Genomic DNA, 17,931 nt, shown 5'->3' with positions numbered 1-17,931 from the left:
GCCCATGGAGAGATGCAAAGCGAAGAAAGCTTTCATTTCGGTGACTGATACATCATACCACTCAAGAAATCTTGAATGTGGCTTCAGAATCATAGGTGCCATACACTGATGTGCATATCTATTTGTCTCATCAGTAATGAAAGTCCAAAACTGATCGGTCAGAAAGAGTGACAGAATATCAAATGGATTAGCATCCGTCAGATCCATCTCTCCTGTGTAGCCAACTGGGTCTTCAAAAGGTTTGATCCATGCCTCAAATACCTCGACCTCTCTCAGCATGTCCCAGCTCTCATCCACCGGGCAAGTTTTACTGCAGCCACTGGTTCCACTGGTTCCTCGCCTCCGTCTGTCCTTTGCACCTGTCCGTTGTTTCGAAGTCCCTTCATCTCCACTTGGAAATCCATCGTCACTCTCGGGGAGATAATACCCTTCAGAGTCAGAATCTGCTGTAAATTGCATGCCACGTGTACTTCCTCCAGCCATTTTTTTCCTTACCGGATCTGCCCTGGATCATACCTGGCTAATAAAGGGAAGTTGCACCGAACCGACCAATGACTGAAGTGATTCATTTTCTACTATTATTTCATTAATTTCCTTGTACGGTAAAGTTGCATTTCTGCGACTTTGGCGCTTAAAGGGTTAAATCTACGTGGGGAGACCCCAAAAGAACTCTTTGGCCTCATTAGTCATCCCTGTCAAGGCGTTGCTGAATAATCTCATGTGTTATAAACATCTTGGACTTAGGCTAAAATGCTATGCTGCACCTTACCACCCAAGTACGCTTGTAGTTTGGGAATTTAGTTCACTGACAATTGCCAGAAAACCTTTTTGATTCTGAAAATAGAGCTTATTTGAGCGTTTCTTCTATAACGTAACACAGCGCCATCGGAACCTTTTCTTGTGCGTGTGTATGGGTTGTAGCCTTTTTTTCCTGCCGCCAAAAGTAGGAGGAGTTTTGAGGCCAAAGCGCATGCTTCTAAAGTTCAGAGGGATGGCAATGTCAACCAAGAGTCCGCAGTTGAATACTTATTTACTTTGCAAAGATCGATCGATCGAAAGAAATCAAAAGCCATAGGCTTAAAAATGGGGCACTGGCAAAGTAAACAAAATCCCATCACACACTTGAGCAGAAGAAGCCATTACTCTCAGGATTTAAATCTACGTGGGGAGACCCCAAAAGAACTCTTTGGCCTCATTAGTCATCCCTGTCAAGGCGTTGCTGAATAATCTCATGTGTTATAAACATCTTGGACTTAGGCTAAAATGCTATGCTGCACCTTACCACCCAAGTACGCTTGTAGTTTGGGAATTTTGTTCACTGACAATTGCCAGAAAACCTTTTTGATTCTGAAAATAGAGCTTATTTGAGCGTTTCTTCTATAACGTAACACAGCGCCATCGGAACCTTTTCTTGTGCGTGTGTATGGGTTGTAGCCTTTTTTTCCTGCCGCCAAAAGTAGGAGGAGTTTTGAGGCCAAAGCGCATGCTTCTAAAGTTCAGAGGGATGGCAATGTCAACCAAGAGTCCGCAGTTGAATACTTATTTACTTTGCAAAGATCGATCGATCGATCGAAAGAAATCAAAAGCCATAGGCTTAAAAATGGGGCACTGGCAAAGTAAACAAAATCCCATCACACACTTGAGCAGAAGAAGCCATTACTCTCAGGATTTAAATCTACGTGGGGAGACCCCAAAAGAACTCTTTGGCCTCATTAGTCATCCCTGTCAAGGCGTTGCTGAATAATCTCATGTGTTATAAACATCTTGGACTTAGGCTAAAATGCTATGCTGCACCTTACCACCCAAGTACGCTTGTAGTTTGGGAATTTTGTTCACTGACAATTGCCAGAAAACCTTTTTGATTCTGAAAATAGAGCTTATTTGAGCGTTTCTTCTATAACGTAACACAGCGCCATCGGAACCTTTTCTTGTGCGTGTGTATGGGTTGTAGCCTTTTTTTCCTGCCGTCAACAGTAGGAGGAGTTTTGAGGCCAAAGCGCATGCTTCTAAAGTTCAGAGGGATGGCAATGTCAACCAAGAGTCCGCAGTTGAATACTTATTTACTTTGCAAAGATCGATCGATCGATCGAAAGAAATCAAAAGCCATAGGCTTAAAAATGGGGCACTGGCAAAGTAAACAAAATCCCATCACACACTTGAGCAGAAGAAGCCATTACTCTCAGGATTTAAATCTACGTGGGGAGACCCCAAAAGAACTCTTTGGCCTCATTAGTCATCCCTGTCAAGGCGTTGCTGAATAATCTCATGTGTTATAAACATCTTGGACTTAGGCTAAAATGCTATGCTGCACCTTACCACCCAAGTACGCTTGTAGTTTGGGAATTTTGTTCACTGACAATTGCCAGAAAACCTTTTTGATTCTGAAAATAGAGCTTATTTGAGCGTTTCTTCTATAACGTAACACAGCGCCATCGGACCGGACCACTCGGGCTGCCTCTGTGGCGCAACGGTAGCGCGTCTGACTCCAGATCAGAAAGTTGCGTGTTCAACTTCACGTCAGCGTCATGTACTTTGTTGATTCTTGTTATAGTGGGTGAACAGCATTCACTCATTCATGTTATGGGGCTGTTTCATACCTGTCACTCCGCAATCATGCGATCTGCCAAGAGGATTAGTTCAAATGCTCTAATACTCAACTGTTTGACAGTTTGGCCATTGCCCTCTGAGAGCTTTAGTTGTGAATGAAACTGCATATACACATGTATAACTCAAAAGTACAGCATGCGATGGCCGGGAATCGAACCTGGGTCAACTGCTTGGAAGGCAGCTATGCTTACCACTATACCACCATCGCAAGGACACATGCTTTCGCAGTGCCGTGTCGCAAATCGGCGCCTGTAATTGATATCTAAAGTTCCATGCACACGGAACATGGTTTGAAGATAATTACTATCATAGAAACGCCTTTTTTTGCACGGTTTCGCTGGTCACATTTCTTGTCCAACTGAGCAACAGGTTGACCTGGGTTCGATTCCCGGCCGTCGCATGCTTTACATTTGATTTATACTTGTGTATATGCAGTTTCATTCACAACTAAAGCTCTCAGAGGGCAATGGCCAAACTGTCAAACAGTTGAGTATTAGAGGCCAATGCAAATGACGTGCATTTGAACTAATCCTCTTGGCAGGTCGCATCATTGCGGAGTGACAGGTATGAAACAGCCCCAAAACATGAATGAGTGAATGCTGGTCACCCACTATAACAAGAATCAATAAAGTACATGACCCTGACGTGATTTGAACACGCAACCTTCTGATCTGGAGTTAGACGCGCTTCCGTTGCGCCACAGAGTCAGCCCGAGTAGTCCGGTCCTATGGCGCTGTGTGTCGATGTAAAGGAAATGCTCAAATAAGCTCTATTTTCAAAATCAAAAAGGTTTTCTGGCAATTGTCAGTGAACAAAATTCCCAAACTACAAGCGTACTTCGGTGGTAAGGTGCAACATAGCATTTTAGCCTAAGTTCACGATGTTTATAACACATCAGATTATTCAGCAACGCCTTGACAGGGATGACTAATGAGGCCAAAGAGTTATTTTGGGGTCTCCCCACGTAGATTTAAATGCCGAGAGTAATGGCTTCTTCTGCTCAAGTGTGTGATGGGATTTTGTTTACTTTGCCAGTGCCCCATTTTTAAGCCTATGGCTTTTGATTTCTTTCTTTCGAGCGATCGATCAATCGATCGATCGATCTTTGCATAGTAAATAAGTATTCAACTGCAGACTCTTGATTGACATTGCCATCCCTCTGAACTTTACAACTATGCGCTTGGGCCTCAAAACTACTCCTAGGTTTCGGATCCTGCCAACAACGTGGTTTATGTTGTTCCCGTACGGGCCCCTGCTGGCAGGCCATTTGGAGGAAGTAAAGAATCCCTGGTTGGTTTATGACCAGGGCCAAATTTAGAAAATATATTTCATGATAGCTAAACTCAAACGGAAGACATCACACAGCCTGCTAACTTCCTTGCTCTCGACGCTTGGCGTGAGAACTGGCAGCGGTGGGATTTGATCCCACGCCTCCGAAGAGACTGGAGCCTTAATCCAGCGCCTTAGACCACTCGGCCACGCTACCTGTTGCACTGTTGAAAGCCTCATCAGCTTGACCGGTTCTAACCAAGCAGTGTATGTGATCTTTGCAACGTGGATCTGATGACGCTGCTTTCTAAGAGACCACGATTGCCCTCAGAAGTTCGAAACACATAATCACGGAAGTGGCTCGGTAAATCGACCAATAGAACCAGCAATTGTTTCCCATATGGTCTAGCGGTTAGGATTCCTGGTTTTCACCCAGATGGCCCGGGTTCAACTCCCGGTATGGGAAAGTCTTTGTGGTAAGCTTCCTTTTTATTAATCCCTCATGAGGGTAATTTATTATCTGCGTTCGTTCGACCCGTCCTTCAGACCTTCAAAGTCCTTTCTCTATCTCTCCCTCCTCTCTCTTTGTTTTTATTTGTCACTCTCCCTTCTTTTATTTTTTATTTTTTTTAAATACGGTATAGCGTAAAAAACACATACTTTGAAGACGTACAAATACAGTAGGTGGCGGTAAATGCACCTTTTCAGTTGGCGGCCACCCGCCATTAAAAGTAACACAACAACAAAGACTTCATGCGCAAACTCTGGAAGTGTAACTGAAATCCCGCCACTCTAAAATATAGGAAAAATTGCAACTTTGACCAAAAATCCGGAGAAAAATACACGCCGGAATACCAAAAGCAACAGCAAGAATAACACGAGGGGGGGGGCGGACGGACCCCTGAATGATGCAAATCGGACAAGAAATGCGACCAGCGAAACTGTGCAAAAAAACACGTTTCTATAATGATTCTCAAACCATGTTCCGTGTGCATGGAACTTTAGATATCAATTACAGGCGCTGATTTGCGACACGGCACTGCAAGCCCTTGAGTCTTTGCGATGGTGGTATAGTGGTAAGCATAGCTGCCTTCCAAGCAGTTGACCCGGGTTTCATTCCCGCATGCATCGCATGCTTTACTTTTGATTTATACTTGTGTATATGCAGTTTCATTCACAACTAAAGCTCTCAGAGGGCAATGGCCAAACTGTCAAACAGTTGAGTATTAGAGGCCAATACAAATGACGTGCATTTGAACTAATCCTCTTGGCAGGTCGCATCATTGCGGAGTGACAGGTATGAAACAGCCCCAAAACATGAATGAGTGAATGCTGGTCACCCACTATAACAAGAATCAATGAAGTATATGACCCTGACGTGATTTGAACACGCAACCTTCAGATCTGGAGTCAGACGCGCTACCGTTGCGCCACAGAGTCAGCCCGAGGAATCCGGTCCTATGGCGCTGTGTGTCGTTGTAGAGGAAACGCTCAAAAAAGCTATTTTCAAAATCAAAAAGGTTTTCTGGCAATTGTCAGTGAACAAAATTCCCAAACTACAAGCGTACTTCGGTGGTAAGGTGCAACATAGCATTTTAGCCTAAGTTCACGATGTTTATAACACATCAGATTATTCAGCAACGCCTTGACAGGGATGACTAATGAGGCCAAAGAGTTATTTTGGGGTCTCCCCACGTAGATTTAAATGCCGAGAGTAATGGCTTCTTCTGCTCAAGTGTGTGATGGGATTTTGTTTACTTTGCCAGTGCCCCATTTTTAAGCCTATGGCTTTTGATTTCTTTCTTTCGAGCGATCGATCAATCGATCGATCGATCTTTGCAAAGTAAATAAGTATTCAACTGCAGACTCTTGATTGACATTGCCATCCCTCTGAACTTTACAACTATGCGCTTGGGCCTCAAAACTACTCCTAGGTTTCGGATCCTGCCAACAACGTGGTTTATGTTGTTCCCGTACGGGCCCCTGCTGGCAGGCCATTTGGAGGAAGTAAAGAATCCCTGGTTGGTTTATGACCAGGGCCAAATTTAGAAAATATATTTCATGATAGCTAAACTCAAACGGAAGACATCACACAGCCTGCTAACTTCCTTGCTCTCGACGCTTGGCGTGAGAACTGGCAGCGGTGGGATTTGATCCCACGCCTCCGAAGAGACTGGAGCCTTAATCCAGCGCCTTAGACCACTCGGCCACGCTACCTGTTGCACTGTTGAAAGCCTCATCAGCTTGACCGGTTCTAACCAAGCAGTGTATGTGATCTTTGCAACGTGGATCTGATGACGCTGCTTTCTAAGAGACCACGATTGCCCTCAGAAGTTCGAAACACATAATCACGGAAGTGGCTCGGTAAATCGACCAATAGAACCAGCAATTGTTTCCCATATGGTCTAGCGGTTAGGATTCCTGGTTTTCACCCAGATGGCCCGGGTTCAACTCCCGGTATGGGAAAGTCTTTGTGGTAAGCTTCCTTTTTATTAATCCCTCATGAGGGTAATTTATTATCTGCGTTCGTTCGACCCGTCCTTCAGACCTTCAAAGTCCTTTCTCTATCTCTCCCTCCTCTCTCTTTGTTTTTATTTGTCACTCTCCCTTCTTTTATTTTTTATTTTTTTTAAATACGGTATAGCGTAAAAAACACATACTTTGAAGACGTACAAATACAGTAGGTGGCGGTAAATGCACCTTTTCAGTTGGCGGCCACCCGCCATTAAAAGTAACACAACAACAAAGACTTCATGCGCAAACTCTGGAAGTGTAACTGAAATCCCGCCACTCTAAAATATAGGAAAAATTGCAACTTTGACCAAAAATCCGGAGAAAAATACACGCCGGAATACCAAAAGCAACAGCAAGAATAACACGAGGGGGGGGGCGGACGGACCCCTGAATGATGCAAATCGGACAAGAAATGCGACCAGCGAAACTGTGCAAAAAAACACGTTTCTATAATGATTCTCAAACCATGTTCCGTGTGCATGGAACTTTAGATATCAATTACAGGCGCTGATTTGCGACACGGCACTGCAAGCCCTTGAGTCTTTGCGATGGTGGTATAGTGGTAAGCATAGCTGCCTTCCAAGCAGTTGACCCGGGTTTGATTCCCGCATGCATCGCATGCTTTACTTTTGATTTATACTTGTGTATATGCAGTTTCATTCACAACTAAAGCTCTCAGAGGGCAATGGCCAAACTGTCAAACAGTTGAGTATTAGAGGCCAATACAAATGACGTGCATTTGAACTAATCCTCTTGGCAGGTCGCATCATTGCGGAGTGACAGGTATGAAACAGCCCCAAAACATGAATGAGTGAATGCTGGTCACCCACTATAACAAGAATCAATGAAGTATATGACCCTGACGTGATTTGAACACGCAACCTTCAGATCTGGAGTCAGACGCGCTACCGTTGCGCCACAGAGTCAGCCCGAGGAATCCGGTCCTATGGCGCTGTGTGTCGTTGTAGAGGAAACGCTCAAAAAAGCTATTTTCAAAATCAAAAAGGTTTTCTGGCAATTGTCAGTGAACAAAATTCCCAAACTACAAGCGTACTTCGGTGGTAAGGTGCAACATAGCATTTTAGCCTAAGTTCACGATGTTTATAACACATCAGATTATTCAGCAACGCCTTGACAGGGATGACTAATGAGGCCAAAGAGTTATTTTGGGGTCTCCCCACGTAGATTTAAATCCCGAGAGTAATGGCTTCTTCTGCTCAAGTGTGTGATGGGATTTTGTTTACTTTGCCAGTGCCCCATTTTTAAGCCTATGGCTTTTGATTTCTTTCTTTCGAGCGATCGATCAATCGATCAATCGATCTTTGCAAAGTAAATAAGTATTCAACTGCAGACTCTTGATTGACATTGCCATCCCTCTGAACTTTACAACTATGCGCTTGGGCCTCAAAACTACTCCTAGGTTTCGGATCCTGCCAACAACGTGGTTTATGTTGTTCCCGTACGGGCCCCTGCTGGCAGGCCATTTGGAGGAAGTAAAGAATCCCTGGTTGGTTTATGACCAGGGCCAAATTTAGAAAATATATTTCATGATAGCTAAACTCAAACGGAAGACATCACACAGCCTGCTAACTTCCTTGCTCTCGACGCTTGGCGTTCGACCCGTCCTTCAGACCTTCAAAGTCCTTTCTCTAGCTCTCCCTCCTCTCTCTTTGTTTTTATTTGTCACTCTCCCTTCTTTTATTTGTTTTTTTTTTTTAAATACGGTATAGCGTAAAAAACACATACTTTGAAGACGTACAAATACAGTAGGTGGCGGTAAATGCACCTTTTCAGTTGGCGGCCACCCGCCATTAAAAGTAACACAACAACAAAGACTTCATGCGCAAACTCTGGAAGTGTAACTGAAATCCCGCCACTCTAAAATATAGGAAAAATTGCAACTTTGACCAAAAATCCGGAGAAAAATACACGCCGGAATACCAAAAGCAACAGCAAGAATCACACGAGGGGGGGGGGCGGACGGACCCCTGAATGATGCAAATCGGACAAGAAATGCGACCAGCGAAACTGTGCAAAAAAACACGTTTCTATAATGATTCTCAAACCATGTTCCGTGTGCATGGAACTTTAGATATCAATTACAGGCGCTGATTTGCGACACGGCACTGCAAGCCCTTGAGTCTTTGCGATGGTGGTATAGTGGTAAGCATAGCTGCCTTCCAAGCAGTTGACCCGGGTTTGATTCCCGCATGCATCGCATGCTTTACTTTTGATTTATACTTGTGTATATGCAGTTTCATTCACAACTAAAGCTCTCAGAGGGCAATGGCCAAACTGTCAAACAGTTGAGTATTAGAGGCCAATACAAATGACGTGCATTTGAACTAATCCTCTTGGCAGGTCGCATCATTGCGGAGTGACAGGTATGAAACAGCCCCAAAACATGAATGAGTGAATGCTGGTCACCCACTATAACAAGAATCAATGAAGTACATGACCCTGACGTGATTTGAACACGCAACCTTCAGATCTGGAGTCAGACGCGCTACCGTTGCGCCACAGAGTCAGCCCGAGGAATCCGGTCCTATGGCGCTGTGTGTCGTTGTAGAGGAAACGCTCAAAAAAGCTATTTTCAAAATCAAAAAGGTTTTCTGGCAATTGTCAGTGAACAAAATTCCCAAACTACAAGCGTACTTCGGTGGTAAGGTGCAACATAGCATTTTAGCCTAAGTTCACGATGTTTATAACACATCAGATTATTCAGCAACGCCTTGACAGGGATGACTAATGAGGCCAAAGAGTTATTTTGGGGTCTCCCCACGTAGATTTAAATGCCGAGAGTAATGGCTTCTTCTGCTCAAGTGTGTGATGGGATTTTGTTTACTTTGCCAGTGCCCCATTTTTAAGCCTATGGCTTTTGATTTCTTTCTTTCGAGCGATCGATCAATCGATCAATCGATCTTTGCAAAGTAAATAAGTATTCAACTGCAGACTCTTGATTGACATTGCCATCCCTCTGAACTTTACAACTATGCGCTTGGGCCTCAAAACTACTCCTAGGTTTCGGATCCTGCCAACAACGTGGTTTATGTTGTTCCCGTACGGGCCCCTGCTGGCAGGCCATTTGGAGGAAGTAAAGAATCCCTGGTTGGTTTATGACCAGGGCCAAATTTAGAAAATATATTTCATGATAGCTAAACTCAAACGGAAGACATCACACAGCCTGCTAACTTCCTTGCTCTCGACGCTTGGCGTTCGACCCGTCCTTCAGACCTTCAAAGTCCTTTCTCTAGCTCTCCCTCCTCTCTCTTTGTTTTTATTTGTCACTCTCCCTTCTTTTATTTGTTTTTTTTTTTAAATACGGTATAGCGTAAAAAACACATACTTTGAAGACGTACAAATACAGTAGGTGGCGGTAAATGCACCTTTTCAGTTGGCGGCCACCCGCCATTAAAAGTAACACAACAACAAAGACTTCATGCGCAAACTCTGGAAGTGTAACTGAAATCCCGCCACTCTAAAATATAGGAAAAATTGCAACTTTGACCAAAAATCCGGAGAAAAATACACGCCGGAATACCAAAAGCAACAGCAAGAATCACACGAGGGGGGGGGGGGCGGACGGACCCCTGAATGATGCAAATCGGACAAGAAATGCGACCAGCGAAACTGTGCAAAAAAACACGTTTCTATAATGATTCTCAAACCATGTTCCGTGTGCATGGAACTTTAGATATCAATTACAGGTGCCGATTTGCGACACGGCACTGCAAGCATGTGAGTCTTTGCGATGGTTGTATAGTGGTAAGCATAGCTGCCTTCCAAGCAGTTGACCCGGGTTTGATTCCCGGCCATCGCATGCTTTACTTTTGATTTATACTTGTGTATATGCCGTTTCATTCACAACTAAAGCTCTCAGAGGGCAATGGCCAAACTGTCAAACAGTTGAGTATTAGAGGCCAATGCAAATGACGTGCATTTGAACTAATCCTCTTGGCAGGTCGCATCATTGCGGAGTGACAGGTATGAAACAGCCCTAAAACATGAATGAGTGAATGCTGGTCACCCACTATAACAAGAATCAATAAAGTACATGACCCTGACGTGATTTGAACACGCAACCTTCTGATCTGGAGTCAGACGCGCTACCGTTGCGCCACAGAGTCAGCCCGAGTAGTCTGGTCCTATGGCGCTCTGTGTCGATGTAGAGGAAATGCTCAAATAAGCTCTATTTTCAAAATCAAAAAGGTTTTCTGGCAATTGTCAGTGAACAAAATTCCCAAACTACAAGCGTACTTCGGTGGTAAGGTGCAACATAGCATTTTAGCCTAAGTTCACGATGTTTATAACACATCAGATTATTCAGCAACGCCTTGACAGGGATGACTAATGAGGCCAAAGAGTTATTTTGGGGTCTCCCCACGTAGATTTAAATCCCGAGAGTAATGGCTTCTTCTGCTCAAGTGTGTGATGGGATTTTGTTTACTTTGCCAGTGCCCCATTTTTAAGCCTATGGCTTTTGATTTCTTTCTTTCGAGCGATCGAGCGATCGATCTTTGCAAAGTAAATAAGTATTCAACTGCAGACTCTTGATTGACATTGCCATCCCTCTGAACTTTACAACTATGCGCTTGGGCCTCAAAACTACTCCTAGGTTTCGGATCCTGCCAACAACGTGGTTTATGTTGTTCCCGTACGGGCCCCTGCTGGCAGGCCATTTGGAGGAAGTAAAGAATCCCTGGTTGGTTTATGACCAGGGCCAAATTTAGAAAATATATTTCATGATAGCTAAACTCAAACGGAAGACATCACACAGCCTGCTAACTTCCTTGCTCTCGACGCTTGGCGTGAGAACTGGCAGCGGTGGGATTTGAACCCACGCCTCCGAAGAGACTGGAGCCTTAATCCAGCACCTTAGACCACTCGGCCACGCTACCTGTTGCACTGTTGAAAGCCTCATCAGCTTGACCGGTTCTAACCAAGCAGTGTATGTGATCTTTGCAACGTGGATCTGATGACGCTGCTTGTAAGAGACCACGATTGCCCTCAGAAGTACGAAACACATAATCACGGAAGTGGCTCGGTAAATCGACCAATAGAACCAGCAATTGTTTCCCATATGGTCTAGCGGTTAGGATTCCTGGTTTTCACCCAGGTGGCCCGGGTTTAACTCCCGGTATGGGAAAGTCTTTGTGGTAAGCTTCCTTTTTATTAATCCCTCATGAGGGTAATTTATTATCTGCGTTCGTTCGACCCGTCCTTCAGACCTTCAAAGTCCTTTCTCTAGCTCTCCCTCCTCTCTCTTTGTTTTTATTTGTCACTCTCCCTTCTTTTATTTGTTTTTTTTTTAAATACGGTATAGCGTAAAAAACACATACTTTGAAGACGTACAAATACAGTAGGTGGCGGTAAATGCACCTTTTCAGTTGGCGGCCACCCGCCATTAAAAGTAACACAACAACAAAGACTTCATGCGCAAACTCTGGAAGTGTAACTGAAATCCCGCCACTCTAAAATATAGGAAAAATTGCAACTTTGACCAAAATTCCGGAGAAAAATACACGCCGGAATACCAAAAGCAACAGCAAGAATCACACGAGGGGGGGGGGGGCGGACGGACCCCTGAATGATGCAAATCGGACAAGAAATGCGACCAGCGAAACTGTGCAAAAAAACACGTTTCTATAATGATTCTCAAACCATGTTCCGTGTGCATGGAACTTTAGATATCAATTACAGGCGCCGATTTGCGACACGGCACTGCAGGCGCATGAGTCTTTGCGATGGTGGTATAGTGGTAAGCATAGCTGCCTTCCAAGCAATTGACCTGGGTTCGATTCCCGGCCGTCGCATGCTTTACATTTGATTTATACTTGTGTATATGCTGTTTCATTCACAACTAAAGCTCTCAGAGGGCAATGGCCAAACTGTCAAACAGTTGAGTATTAGAGGCCAATGCAAATGACGTGCATTTGAACTAATCCTCTTGGCAGGTCGCATCATTGCGGAGTGACAGGTATGAAACAGCCCCAAAACATGAATGAGTGAATGCTGGTCACCCACTATAACAAGAATCAATAAAGTACATGACCCTGACGTGATTTGAACACGCAACCTTCTGATCTGGAGTCAGACGCGCTACCGTTGCGCCACAGAGTCAGCCCGAGTAGTCCGGTCCTATGGCACTGTGTGTCGATGTAAAGGAAATGCTCAAATAAGCTCTATTTTCAAAATCAAAAAGGTTTTCTGGCAATTGTCAGTGAACAAAATTCCCAAACTACAAGCGTACTTCGGTGGTAAGGTGCAACATAGCATTTTAGCCTAAGTTCACGATGTTTATAACACATCAGATTATTCAGCAACGCCTTGACAGGGATGACTAATGAGGCCAAAGAGTTATTTTGGGGTCTCCCCACGTAGATTTAAATCCCGAGAGTAATGGCTTCTTCTGCTCAAGTGTGTGATGGGATTTTGTTTACTTTGCCAGTGCCCCATTTTTAAGCCTATGGCTTTTGATTTCTTTCTTTCGAGCGATCGAGCGATCGATCAATCGATCGATCGATCTTTGCAAAGTAAATAAGTATTCAACTGCAGACTCTTGATTGACATTGCCATCCCTCTGAACTTTACAACTATGCGCTTGGGCCTCAAAACTACTCCTAGGTTTCGGATCCTGCCAACAACGTGGTTTATGTTGTTCCCGTACGGGCCCCTGCTGGCAGGCCATTTGGAGGAAGTAAAGAATCCCTGGTTGGTTTATGACCAGGGCCAAATTTAGAAAATATATTTCATGATAGCTAAACTCAAACAGAAGACATCACACAGCCTGCTAACTTCCTTGCTCTCGACGCTTGGCGTGAGAACTGGCAGCGGTGGGATTTGAACCCACGCCTCCGAAGAGACTGGAGCCTTAATCCAGCGCCTTAGACCACTCGGCCACGCTACCTGTTGCACTGTTGAAGGCCTCATCAGTTTGACCGATTCTAACCAAGCAGTGTATGTGATCTTTGCAACGTGGATCTGATGACGCTGCTTGTAAGAGACCACGATTGCCCTCAGAAGTACGAAACACATAATCACGGAAGTGGCTCGGTAAATCGACCAATAGAACCAGCAATTGTTTCCCATATGGTCTAGCGGTTAGGATTCCTGGTTTTCACCCAGGTGGCCCGGGTTCAACTCCCGGTATGGGAAAGTCTTTGTGGTAAGCTTCCTTTTTATTAATCCCTCATGAGGGTAATTTATTATCTGCGTTCGTTCGACCCGTCCTTCAGACCTTCAAAGTCCTTTCTCTAGCTCTCCCTCCTCTCTCTTTGTTTTTATTTGTCACTCTCCCTTCTTTTATTTGTTTTTTTTTAAAATACGGTATAGCGTAAAAAACACATACTTTGAAGACGTACAAATACAGTAGGTGGCGGTAAATGCACCTTTTCAGTTGGCGGCCACCCGCCATTAAAAGTAACACAACAACAAAGACTTCATGCGCAAACTCTGGAAGTGTAACTGAAATCCCGCCACTCTAAAATATAGGAAAAATTGCAACTTTGACCAAAATTCCGGAGAAAAATACACGCCGGAATACCAAAAGCAACAGCAAGAATCACACGAGGGGGGGGCGCGGACGGACCCCTGAATGATGCAAATCGGACAAGAAATGCGACCAGCGAAACTGTGCAAAAAAACACGTTTCTATAATGATTCTCAAACCATGTTCCGTGTGCATGGAACTTTAGATATCAATTACAGGCGCCGATTTGCGACACGGCACTGCAGGCGCATGAGTCTTTGCGATGGTGGTATAGTGGTAAGCATAGCTGCCTTCCAAGCAATTGACCTGGGTTCGATTCCCGGCCGTCGCATGCTTTACATTTGATTTATACTTGTGTATATGCTGTTTCATTCACAACTAAAGCTCTCAGAGGGCAATGGCCAAACTGTCAAACAGTTGAGTATTAGAGGCCAATGCAAATGACGTGCATTTGAACTAATCCTCTTGGCAGGTCGCATCATTGCGGAGTGACAGGTATGAAACAGCCCCAAAACATGAATGAGTGAATGCTGGTCACCCACTATAACAAGAATCAATAAAGTACATGACCCTGACGTGATTTGAACACGCAACCTTCTGATCTGGAGTCAGACGCGCTACCGTTGCGCCACAGAGTCAGCCCGAGTAGTCCGGTCCTATGGCGCTGTCTGTCGATGTAGAGGAAATGCTCAAATAAGCTCTATTTTCAAAATCAAAAAGGTTTTCTGGCAATTGTCAGTGAACAAAATTCCCAAACTACAAGCGTACTTCGGTGGTAAGGTGCAACATAGCATTTTAGCCTAAGTTCACGATGTTTATAACACATCAGATTATTCAGCAACGCCTTGACAGGGATGACTAATGAGGCCAAAGAGTTATTTTGGGGTCTCCCCACGTAGATTTAAATCCCGAGAGTAATGGCTTCTTCTGCTCAAGTGTGTGATGGGATTTTGTTTACTTTGCCAGTGCCCCATTTTTAAGCCTATGGCTTTTGATTTCTTTCTTTCGAGCGATCGATCAATCGATCGATCGATCGATCTTTGCAAAGTAAATAAGTATTCAACTGCAGACTCTTGATTGACATTGCCATCCCTCTGAACTTTACAACTATGCGCTTGGGCCTCAAAACTACTCCTAGGTTTCGGATCCTGCCAACAACGTGGTTTATGTTGTTCCCGTACGGGCCCCTGCTGGCAGGCCATTTGGAGGAAGTAAAGAATCCCTGGTTGGTTTATGACCAGGGCCAAATTTAGAAAATACATTTCATGATAGCTAAACTCAAACGGAAGACATCACACAGCCTGCTAACTTCCTTGCTCTCGACGCTTGGCGTGAGAACTGGCAGCGGTGGGATTTGAACCCACGCCTCCGAAGAGACTGGAGCCTTAATCCAGCGTCTTGGACCACTCGGCCACGCTACCTGTTGCACTGTTGAAAGCCTCATCAACTTGACCGGTTCTAACCAAGCAGTGTATGTGATCTTTGCAACGTGGATCTGATGACGCTGCTTGTAAGAGACCACGATTGCCCTCAGAAGTACGAAACACATAATCACGGAAGTGGCTCAGTAAATCGACCAATAGAACCAGCAATTGTTTCCCATATGGTCTAGCGGTTAGGATTCCTGGTTTTCACCCAGGTGGCCCGGGTTCAACTCCCGGTATGGGAAAGTCTTTGTGGTAAGCTTCCTTTTTACTAATCCCTCATGAGGGTAATTTATTATCTGCGTTCGTTCGACCCGTCCTTCAGACCTTCAAAGTCCTTTCTCTAGCTCTCCCTCCTCTCTCTTTGTTTTTATTTGTCACTCTCCCTTCTTTTATTTGTTTTTTTTTTAAATACGGTATAGCGTAAAAAACACATACTTTGAAGACGTACAAATACAGTAGGTGGCGGTAAATGCACCTTTTCAGTTGGCGGCCACCCGCCATTAAAAGTAACACAACAACAAAGACTTCATGCGCAAACTCTGGAAGTGTAACTGAAATCCCGCCACTCTAAAATATAGGAAAAATTGCAACTTTGACCAAAAATCCGGAGAAAAATACACGCCGGAATACCAAAAGCAACAGCAAGAATCACACGAGGGGGGGGGCGGACGGACCCCTGAATGATGCAAATCGGACAAGAAATGCGACCAGCGAAACTGTGCAAAAAAACACGTTTCTATAATGATTCTCAAACCATGTTCCGTGTGCATGGAACTTTAGATATCAATTACAGGCGCCGATTTGCGACACGGCACTGCAAGCAAGTGAGTCTTTGCGATGGTGGTATAGTGGTAAGCATAGCTGACTTCCAAGCAATTGACCTGGGTTCGAATCCCGGCCATCGCATGCTTTACATTTGATTTATACTTGTGTATATGCTGTTTCATTCACAACTAAAGCTCTCAGAGGGCAATGGCCAAACTGTCAAACAGTTGAGTATTAGAGGCCAATGCAAATGACGTGCATTTGAACTAATCCTCTTGGCAGGTCGCATTATTGCGGAGTGACAGGTATGAAACAGCCCCAAAACATGAATGAGTGAATGCTGGTCACCCACTATAACAAGAATCAATAAAGTACATGACCCTGACGTGATTTGAACACGCAACCTTCTGATCTGGAGTCAGACGCGCTACCGTTGCGCCACAGAGTCAGCCCGAGTAGTCCGGTCCTATGGCGCTGTGTGTCGTTGTAGAGGAAACGCTCAAATAAGCTCTATTTTCAAAATCAAAAAGGTTTTCTGGCAATTGTCAGTGAACAAAATTCCCAAACTACAAGCGTACTTCGGTGGTAAGGTGCAACATAGCATTTTAGCCTAAGTTCACGATGTTTATAACACATCAGATTATTCAGCAACGCCTTGACAGGGATGACTAATGAGGCCAAAGAGTTATTTTGGGGTCTCCCCACGTAGATTTAAATCCCGAGAGTAATGGCTTCTTCTGCTCAAGTGTGTGATGGGATTTTGTTTACTTTGCCAGTGCCCCATTTTTAAGCCTATGGCTTTTGATTTCTTTCTTTCGAGCGATCGATCAATCGATCGTTTCATTCACAACTAAAGCTCTCAGAGGGCAATGGCCAAACTGTCAAACAGTTGAGTATTAGAGGCCAATGCAAATGACGTGCATTTGAACTAATCCTCTTGGCAGGTCGCATCATTGCGGAGTGACAGGTATGAAACAGCCCCAAAACATGAATGAGTGAATGCTGGTCACCCACTATAACAAGAATCAATAAAGTACATGACCCTGACGTGATTTGAACACGCAACCTTCTGATCTGGAGTCAGACGCGCTACCGTTGCGCCACAGAGTCAGCCCGAGTCGTCCGGTCCTATGGCGCTGTGTGTCGATGTAAAGGAAATGCTCAAATAAGCTCTATTTTCAAAATCAAAAAGGTTTTCTGGCAATTGTCAGTGAACAAAATTCCCAAACTACAAGCGTACTTCGGTGGTAAGGTGCAACATAGCATTTTAGCCTAAGTTCACGATGTTTATAACACATCAGATTATTCAGCAACGCCTTGACAGGGATGACTAATGAGGCCAAAGAGTTATTTTGGGGTCTCCCCACGTAGATCTAACCCTTTAAGCGCCAAAGTCGCAGAAATGCAACTTTACCGTACAAGGAAATTAATGAAATAATAGTAGAAAATGAATCACTTCAGTCATTGGTCGTTTCGGTGCAACTTCCCTTTATTAGCCAGGTATGATCCAGGGCAGATCCGGTAAGGAAAAAAATGGCTGGAGGAAGTACACGTGGCATGCAATTTACAGCAGATTCTGACTCTGAAGGGTATTATCTCCCCGAGAGTGACGATGGATTTCCAAGTGGAGATGAAGGGACTTCGAAACAACGGACAGGTGCAAAGGACAGACGGAGGCGAGGAACCAGTGGAACCAGTGGCTGCAGTAAAACTTGCCCGGTGGATGAGAGCTGGGACATGCTGAGAGAGGTCGAGGTATTTGAGGCATGGATCAAACCTTTTGAAGACCCAGTTGGCTACACAGGAGAGATGGATCTGACGGATGCTAATCCATTTGATATTCTGTCACTCTTTCTGACC

The 17,931-nt window shown here is 44.5% G+C and overlaps 23 non-coding genes across 23 annotated transcripts; 8 read left to right on the top strand and 15 right to left on the bottom strand.

Moving 5' to 3' along the window:
* Nucleotides 1–2,743: 2,743 nt before the first annotated feature.
* On the bottom strand, nt 2,744–2,815 carry trnag-ucc (transfer RNA glycine (anticodon UCC)). Its single transcript has one exon. It is a non-coding gene; the product is annotated as a tRNA-Gly (tRNA).
* A 427-nt stretch (nt 2,816–3,242) lies between these two features.
* On the bottom strand, nt 3,243–3,314 carry trnaw-cca (transfer RNA tryptophan (anticodon CCA)). Its single transcript has one exon. It is a non-coding gene; the product is annotated as a tRNA-Trp (tRNA).
* Nucleotides 3,315–4,011: 697 nt separating this feature from the next.
* trnal-aag (transfer RNA leucine (anticodon AAG)) lies at nt 4,012–4,093 on the bottom strand. The gene has a single exon. It is a non-coding gene; the product is annotated as a tRNA-Leu (tRNA).
* Nucleotides 4,094–4,270: 177 nt separating this feature from the next.
* On the top strand, nt 4,271–4,342 carry trnae-uuc (transfer RNA glutamic acid (anticodon UUC)). Its single transcript has one exon. It is a non-coding gene; the product is annotated as a tRNA-Glu (tRNA).
* A 902-nt stretch (nt 4,343–5,244) lies between these two features.
* On the bottom strand, nt 5,245–5,316 carry trnaw-cca (transfer RNA tryptophan (anticodon CCA)). The gene has a single exon. It is a non-coding gene; the product is annotated as a tRNA-Trp (tRNA).
* Nucleotides 5,317–6,011: 695 nt separating this feature from the next.
* On the bottom strand, nt 6,012–6,093 carry trnal-aag (transfer RNA leucine (anticodon AAG)). Its single transcript has one exon. It is a non-coding gene; the product is annotated as a tRNA-Leu (tRNA).
* A 177-nt stretch (nt 6,094–6,270) lies between these two features.
* Nucleotides 6,271–6,342, top strand: trnae-uuc (transfer RNA glutamic acid (anticodon UUC)). Its single transcript has one exon. It is a non-coding gene; the product is annotated as a tRNA-Glu (tRNA).
* Nucleotides 6,343–7,244: 902 nt separating this feature from the next.
* trnaw-cca (transfer RNA tryptophan (anticodon CCA)) lies at nt 7,245–7,316 on the bottom strand. The gene has a single exon. It is a non-coding gene; the product is annotated as a tRNA-Trp (tRNA).
* Nucleotides 7,317–8,845: 1,529 nt separating this feature from the next.
* Nucleotides 8,846–8,917, bottom strand: trnaw-cca (transfer RNA tryptophan (anticodon CCA)). Its single transcript has one exon. It is a non-coding gene; the product is annotated as a tRNA-Trp (tRNA).
* Nucleotides 8,918–10,138: 1,221 nt separating this feature from the next.
* Nucleotides 10,139–10,210, top strand: trnag-ucc (transfer RNA glycine (anticodon UCC)). The gene has a single exon. It is a non-coding gene; the product is annotated as a tRNA-Gly (tRNA).
* A 235-nt stretch (nt 10,211–10,445) lies between these two features.
* trnaw-cca (transfer RNA tryptophan (anticodon CCA)) lies at nt 10,446–10,517 on the bottom strand. The gene has a single exon. It is a non-coding gene; the product is annotated as a tRNA-Trp (tRNA).
* Nucleotides 10,518–11,206: 689 nt separating this feature from the next.
* trnal-aag (transfer RNA leucine (anticodon AAG)) lies at nt 11,207–11,288 on the bottom strand. Its single transcript has one exon. It is a non-coding gene; the product is annotated as a tRNA-Leu (tRNA).
* A 176-nt stretch (nt 11,289–11,464) lies between these two features.
* trnae-uuc (transfer RNA glutamic acid (anticodon UUC)) lies at nt 11,465–11,536 on the top strand. The gene has a single exon. It is a non-coding gene; the product is annotated as a tRNA-Glu (tRNA).
* A 595-nt stretch (nt 11,537–12,131) lies between these two features.
* Nucleotides 12,132–12,203, top strand: trnag-ucc (transfer RNA glycine (anticodon UCC)). Its single transcript has one exon. It is a non-coding gene; the product is annotated as a tRNA-Gly (tRNA).
* A 235-nt stretch (nt 12,204–12,438) lies between these two features.
* Nucleotides 12,439–12,510, bottom strand: trnaw-cca (transfer RNA tryptophan (anticodon CCA)). The gene has a single exon. It is a non-coding gene; the product is annotated as a tRNA-Trp (tRNA).
* A 705-nt stretch (nt 12,511–13,215) lies between these two features.
* Nucleotides 13,216–13,297, bottom strand: trnal-aag (transfer RNA leucine (anticodon AAG)). The gene has a single exon. It is a non-coding gene; the product is annotated as a tRNA-Leu (tRNA).
* A 176-nt stretch (nt 13,298–13,473) lies between these two features.
* On the top strand, nt 13,474–13,545 carry trnae-uuc (transfer RNA glutamic acid (anticodon UUC)). Its single transcript has one exon. It is a non-coding gene; the product is annotated as a tRNA-Glu (tRNA).
* A 593-nt stretch (nt 13,546–14,138) lies between these two features.
* Nucleotides 14,139–14,210, top strand: trnag-ucc (transfer RNA glycine (anticodon UCC)). The gene has a single exon. It is a non-coding gene; the product is annotated as a tRNA-Gly (tRNA).
* Nucleotides 14,211–14,445: 235 nt separating this feature from the next.
* On the bottom strand, nt 14,446–14,517 carry trnaw-cca (transfer RNA tryptophan (anticodon CCA)). The gene has a single exon. It is a non-coding gene; the product is annotated as a tRNA-Trp (tRNA).
* A 701-nt stretch (nt 14,518–15,218) lies between these two features.
* Nucleotides 15,219–15,300, bottom strand: trnal-aag (transfer RNA leucine (anticodon AAG)). The gene has a single exon. It is a non-coding gene; the product is annotated as a tRNA-Leu (tRNA).
* Nucleotides 15,301–15,476: 176 nt separating this feature from the next.
* Nucleotides 15,477–15,548, top strand: trnae-uuc (transfer RNA glutamic acid (anticodon UUC)). The gene has a single exon. It is a non-coding gene; the product is annotated as a tRNA-Glu (tRNA).
* Nucleotides 15,549–16,447: 899 nt separating this feature from the next.
* trnaw-cca (transfer RNA tryptophan (anticodon CCA)) lies at nt 16,448–16,519 on the bottom strand. The gene has a single exon. It is a non-coding gene; the product is annotated as a tRNA-Trp (tRNA).
* Nucleotides 16,520–17,109: 590 nt separating this feature from the next.
* trnaw-cca (transfer RNA tryptophan (anticodon CCA)) lies at nt 17,110–17,181 on the bottom strand. Its single transcript has one exon. It is a non-coding gene; the product is annotated as a tRNA-Trp (tRNA).
* Nucleotides 17,182–17,931: the final 750 nt, after the last annotated feature.

This window comes from Eucyclogobius newberryi, unplaced genomic scaffold (assembly GCF_026437365.1).
Source record: "Eucyclogobius newberryi isolate DKJ021-1_F unplaced genomic scaffold, fEucNew1.0.hap1 SCAF_11, whole genome shotgun sequence".
In the NCBI taxonomy this organism is placed as follows: domain Eukaryota; kingdom Metazoa; phylum Chordata; class Actinopteri; order Gobiiformes; family Gobiidae; genus Eucyclogobius; species Eucyclogobius newberryi.
The sequence above is the reverse complement of the archived record's forward strand: the minus strand, read 5'-3'. Positions and strand labels throughout refer to the sequence as shown.